Source organism: Bombus affinis, unplaced genomic scaffold, assembly GCF_024516045.1.
Source record: "Bombus affinis isolate iyBomAffi1 unplaced genomic scaffold, iyBomAffi1.2 ctg00000099.1, whole genome shotgun sequence".
NCBI classification, from domain to species: domain Eukaryota; kingdom Metazoa; phylum Arthropoda; class Insecta; order Hymenoptera; family Apidae; genus Bombus; species Bombus affinis.
This window is the reverse complement of record NW_026108840.1, coordinates 433,104-440,429: the sequence shown is the minus strand read 5'-3', so window position 1 is coordinate 440,429 and position 7,326 is coordinate 433,104. Positions and strand designations below refer to the sequence as shown.

The window sequence follows — 7,326 nt, the reverse complement described above, 5'->3', positions numbered from 1 at the left end:
TAGAATAATCAAAAGAAAGTAATTGCCATTAGTTGGTACAGTTAGAATAATCAAAAGAGAGTAATTGCCATTAGTTGGTTCAGTTAGAATAGAAGAATAATCAAAAGAGAGTAATTGTGATCAGTTGATTCAGTTAGAATAAGAGAATAATCGGAATATTTGATATTAGTTGGATCGGTTCGTTCCTGTGGAATAAAGAGAGTAATTGTTAGTGGTTTAGTTAGAATAATCGGAATAATTGATATTAGTTGGATCGGTTCGTTTCGGTAGAATAAGCAGATAATTGTTATTAGTCGTTCAATTGAATTTGAGTGAGTCTGATATCAGTTCGTTTCAGTCGATTCAGTTCGAATTTAAATTAAAATTAGAGAATAATTGTTCGTTCCAGTTCGAATTTAAGAGTTACGAGATATAATTGTTATTAGTCAGTTCGAATTTGAGAATAATTGTTATTAATCAGTTCGAATTTAACAGAAACAGAGAATAATTGATATCAGTACGTTTCAGTTAGAATTAGGAGATAATTGTTATAAAATAATTGTTATTAGTCAGTTCGAATTCATGTGAATTATTGAATAATTATTATTAGTTGGCACCGTTTGTCAGTTAGAATTAAAACAATAGCTGGCTCAAGTTTTTTTTGTTAGAATTTCGAATTGTTAAACACGTCCGGACACACTGTTGTTTACGCTGCTCAAGTTAAATAAAGATTTAAGTTAAATAAAGTTAAATAAAATTATAGAAGTGTCAATCTTAGTAAAACCGGAATCACCCCAGCGGCCTGCCCGTTCATCAGCAGAGGCCAACATCAGGAGAGTCAACTTTTGATCATTATTAATAATTAATAATTAAATAATAAATAATATTAATAATTAATATAATTCGTTATTAATTCTGCCAATAATAGTTTTTTATAATATAATTGTTTATTCCAAACAATCCTCTCCCGTGCTCGTATTCCTGCACATAGAAAGATAGCCGAAACGTGGAGATAGTTGACCAGTGGCCCAACCTCTAATTACCGCTACTTAATTTAACGACAAATATCTAATTGAAACAGTCCATAGACTGTATCTGGTGGCAGCGACTACTATATTGTTTGAAATTTCTCGTTCAAGTAAAACAATTTCAAAATTTAAATAGCGAAACGTAACAATATACCATTACGTAATAACGTATAACGTTGAATATTGATACGTTATAACGTATAACGTTATATATTATTACCATATTACGTATACCGTTATATAGTATCAGCATATGACGTATAACGTTATATATTATAGTGTAATATCGTATAACGTTGTATATTGTTACAGTATAACGTATAACGATATATAGTATTACCATATAACGAATAATGATATATCCCATTGCGTAATAACGTATAACGTTGTGAATTATTACGCTTAACGTCTAACGTTGTTTATTATTACGTAATAGCGTATAACGTTGTATATTGTCACGTTATAACGTATAACGCTATATACTGTTACGCAATAACGAATGACGTTATATAGTATTACCGTGTAATGTATTACGTTATATACTATTACGTAATAACGAATGACGTTATATAGTATTACCGTGTAATGTATTACGTTATACACTATTACGTAATAACGTATATCGTTGTATATTGTTACGTAATAACGTATAACGATATATAGTAATACCGTATAATGTACAGCGATATATACCATTACGTAATAACGTATAACGTTGTACATTGTTACGTTATAACGTATAACGTTATATAGTATTTCCATATAACGTATAACGTTATATACTATTACGTAATAACGTATAACGTTATATAGTATAACGGTAGTATTACCATATAACGTATAACTTTGCATATTATTACGTAATAACGTATAACGTTGTATATTTTTACATAATAGCGTATAACTTTGTATATTGGTACGTTATAACGTATAACGTTGTATATTGTTACGTTATAACGTATAACGTTATATAGTATTACCATGTAACGTATAACGTTATATACCATTACGTAATAACGTATAACGTTGTATATTATTACGTAAAAACTTATAACGTTGAATATTGTTACGTAAGAACGTATAACGATATATGGTATTACCAACGAATGTATAGCGATATATACCATTACTTAATAACGTATAACGTTGTATATTATTACGTAATAGCGTATAACGTTGAATATTGTTACGTAATAAAGTATAACGATATATAGTATTACCATATAACGAATAATGATATATCCCATTGCGTAATAACGTATAACGTTGTGTATTATTACGCTTAACGTCTAACGTTGTTTATTATTACGTAATAGCGTATAACGTTGGATATTATTACGTAATATCGTATACCGGTATATACTATTACGTAATAACGTATAGCGTTAAATAGTATTACCATATAACGTATAACGATATATACTATTACGTAATAACGTATAACGTTGTATATTGTGACGTTATAACGTATATCGTTATAAAGTGTTACCATACAACGAATATGTTTATATACTATTACGTAATATCGTATAGCGTTATATAGCATTACCATATAACGTATAACGATATATACCATTACGTAATGAGGTATAACGTTGTGTATTATTACGTTATAACGTATATCGTTATATAGTGTTACCATACAACGAATATGTATATATACTATTACGTCATAACGTATGACGCTAAATAATATTACGTAATAACGAATAACGTTGTATATTATTACGTAATGACGTATACCGTTATATACTATTACCATATAACGTATAACGATATATACTATTACGTAATAACGTATAACGTTGAATATTGTTACGTAATAAAGTATAACGATATATAGTACTACCATATAATGTACAGCGATATATACCATTACGTAATAACGTATAACGTTGTACATTGTTACGTTATAACGTATAACGTTATATAGTATTTCCATATAACGTATAACGTTATATACTATTACGTAATAACGCATAACGTTATATAGCACTACCATAGTATTACCATATAACGTATAACGTTGCATTTTATTACGTAATAACGTATAACGATGTGTACTATTACGTAATAGCGTATAACGTTGTATATTATTACGTAATAACGTATAACGTTGTATATTGTTACGTTATAACGTATACCGGCATATAGTATTACGTAATAACGTATAGCGTTATATAGTATTTCCATATAACGTATGACAATATATACCATTACGTAATAAGGTATAACGTTGTGTATTATTACGTAATAACGTATGACGCTCAATAATGTTACGTAATAACGTATAACGTTGTACATTATTACGTAATAACGTATACCGTTATATACTATTACCATATAACGTATAACGATATATACTATTACATAATAACGTATAACGTTGAATATTGTTACGTAATAAAGTATAACGATATATAGTATTACCATATAATGTATTACGTTACATACTATTACGTTATAACGTATAACGTTGCATATTATTACGTAATAACTTATAACGTTGTATATTATTACGTAATAACGTATAACGTTGTATATTGTTACGTAATAACGTATAACGATATATAGTATTACCATATAATGTATAGCGATATATACCACTGCGTAATAACGTATAACGTTGTATATTACTACGTAATAGCGTATAACGATATATACTACTACCAGATAATGTATAACGATATATACCATTACGTAAAAACGTATAACGTTGTATATTATTACGTAATAACGTATAACGTTGAATATTGTTACGTAATAACGTATAACGATATATGGTATTACCATATAATGTATAGCGACATATTCCATTACGTAACAACGTATAACGTTGTATATTATTACGTAATAGAGTACAACGTTGTATATTGGTACGTTATAACGTATAACGTTGTATATTGTTACGTTGTAACGTAAAACGTTATATACTATTACGTAATAACGTGTAACGTTGTATATTATTACGTAATAACGTATACCGTTATATACTATTACTATATAACGTATAACGATATATACTATTACGTAATAACGTATAACGTTGAATATTGTTACGTAATAAAGTATAACGATATATAGTATTACCATATAACGAATAATGATATATCCCATTGCGTAATAACGTATAACGTTGTGTATTATTACGTTATAACGTATATCGTTATATAGTGTTACCATACAACGAATATGTATATATACTATTACGTCATAACGTATGACGCTAAATAATATTACGTAATAACGAATAACGTTGTATATTATTACGTAATGACGTATACCGTTATATACTATTACCATATAACGTATAACGATATATACTATTACGTAATAACGTATAACGTTGAATACTGTTACGTAATAAAGTATAACGATATATAGTACTACCATATAATGTACAGCGATATATACCATTACGTAATAACGTATAACGTTGTACATTGTTACGTTATAACGTATAACGTTATATAGTATTTCCATATAACTTATAACGTTATATACTATTACGTAATAACGCATAACGTTATATAGCACTACCATAGTATTACCATATAACGTATAACGTTGCATTTTATTACGTAATAACGTATAACGATGTGTACTATTACGTAATAGCGTATAACGTTGTATATTATTACGGAATAACGTATAACGTTGTATATTGTTACGTTATAACGTATACCGGCATATAGTATTACGTAATAACGTATAGCGTTATATAGTATTTCCATATAACGTATGACAATATATACCATTACGTAATAAGGTATAACGTTGTGTATTATTACGTAATAACGTATAACGTTGTATATAGTGACGTTATAACGTATATCGTTATATAGTGTTACCATTCAACGAATATCGTTATATACTATTACATAATAACGTATGAAGCTAAATAATATTACGTAATAACGAATAACGTTGTATATTATTACGTAATAACGTATACCGTTATATACTATTACCATATAACGTATAACGATATATACTATTACGCAATAACGTATAACGTTGAATATTGTTACGTAATAACGTATAACGTTGTATATTATTACGTAATAGAGTACAACGTTGTATATTGGTACGTTATAACGTATAACGTTGTATATTATTAAGTAATAACGTATACCGTTATATAGTATTTCCATATAACGTATAACGTTATATACTATTACGTAATAACGGATAACGTTATATACTGTTACGTAGTAACTTATAACGTTATATACTATTACGTAATAACGTATAACGTTATATAGTATAACGATAGTATTACCATACAACGTATAACGTTGCATATTATTACGTAATAACGTATAACGTTGTATATTTTTACGTAATAGCGTATAACTTTGTATATTGGTACGTTATAACGTATAACGTTGTATATTGTTACGTTATAACGTATAACGTTATATAGTATTACCATGTAACGTATAACGTTATATACCATTACGTAATATCGTATAACGTTGTATATTATTACGTAATAACGTATAACGTTGTATATAGTGACGTTATAACGTATATCGTTATATAGTGTTACCATTCAACGAATATCGTTATATACTATTACATAATAACGTATGAAGCTAAATAATATTACGTAATAACGAATAACGTTGTATATTATTACGTAATAACGTATACCGTTATATACTATTACCATATAACGTATAACGATATATACTATTACGCAATAACGTATAACGTTGAATATTGTTACGTAATAACGTATAACGTTGTATATTATTACGTAATAGAGTACAACGTTGTATATTGGTACGTTATAACGTATAACGTTGTATATTATTAAGTAATAACGTATACCGTTATATACTATTACTATATAACGTATAACGATATATACTATTACGTAATAACGTATAACGTTGAATATTGTTACGTAATAATGTATAACGATATATAGTATTACCATATAACGAATAATGATATATCCCATTGCGTAATAACGTATAACGTTGTGTGTTATTACGCTTAACGTCTAACGTTGTTTATTATTACGTAATAGCGTATAACGTTGTATATTGTTACGTTATAACGTATAACGCTATATACTGTTACGCAATAACGAATGACGTGATATAGTATTATCGTGTAATGTATTACGTTATATACTATTACGTAATAACGAATGACGTTATATAGTATTACCGAGTAATGTATTACGTTATACACTATTACGTAATAACGTATATCGTTGTATATTGTTGCGTAATAACGTATAACGATATATAGTACTACCATATAATGTACAGCGATATATACCATTACGTAATAACGTATAACGTTGTACATTGTTACGATATAACGTATAACGTTGTATATTGTTACGTAATAACGTATAACGATATATAGTATTACCATATAATGTATAGTGATATATACCATTGCGTAATAACGTATAACGTTGTATATTACTACGTAATAAAGTATAACGTTATATACTACTACCAGATAATGTATAACGATATATACCATTACTTAAAAACGTATAACGTTGTATATTATTACGTAATAATGTATAACGTACTATATTGTTACGTAATAGCGTATAACGATATGCAGTAATACCATATAACGTATAATGATATATACCATTGCGTAATAAGGTATAACGTTGTGTATTATTACGTAATATCGTATAACGTTGTATATTATTACGTAATAGCGTATAATGTTGTATATTCTTACGTTTTAACGCATAACGCTATGTACTATTACGTAATAACGAATGACGTTATATAGTACTACCGTGTAATGTATTACGTTATATAATATTACGTAATAACGTATATCGTTGTATATTGCTACGCTATTACGTATAACGTTATATATTATTTCGTAATAACGTATACTGTTATATATTATTACAATATACGATATAATTATCATACAATAAAAGTTTATTTTATATACAGAAATTCCGGTTTCATATTTACATACCTTTTACAATTACGTAATAACGTACATCGTTGTATATTATTACGTAAAAACGTATAACGTTGAATATTGTTACGTAATAACGTATAACGATATATAGTATTACCATATAATGTATAGCGATATATACCATTACGTAAAAACGTATAACGTTGAATACTGTTACGTAATAACGTATAACGATATATAGTATTACCATATAATGTATAGCGATATATACTATTACGTAATAACGTATAACATTGTATATTGTTACGTAATAGCCTATAATGTTGAATATTGGTACGTTATAACGTATAACGTTGTTTATTGGTACGTTATAACGTATAAGGTTATATACTATTACGTA

At 27.2% G+C, this 7,326-nt stretch overlaps 1 long non-coding RNA gene across 1 annotated transcript in view; it reads left to right on the top strand.

The window, feature by feature from the left end:
- The first annotated feature begins 229 nt into the window (after window positions 1–229).
- Window positions 230–7,326, top strand: part of LOC126927407 (uncharacterized) — a 43,063-nt gene continuing 35,966 nt past the window's right edge. Inside the window, exon 1 of the long non-coding RNA XR_007715448.1 lies at window positions 230–336. This is a non-coding gene — a long non-coding RNA (uncharacterized LOC126927407). The remainder of the gene's footprint in view (window positions 337–7,326) is intronic.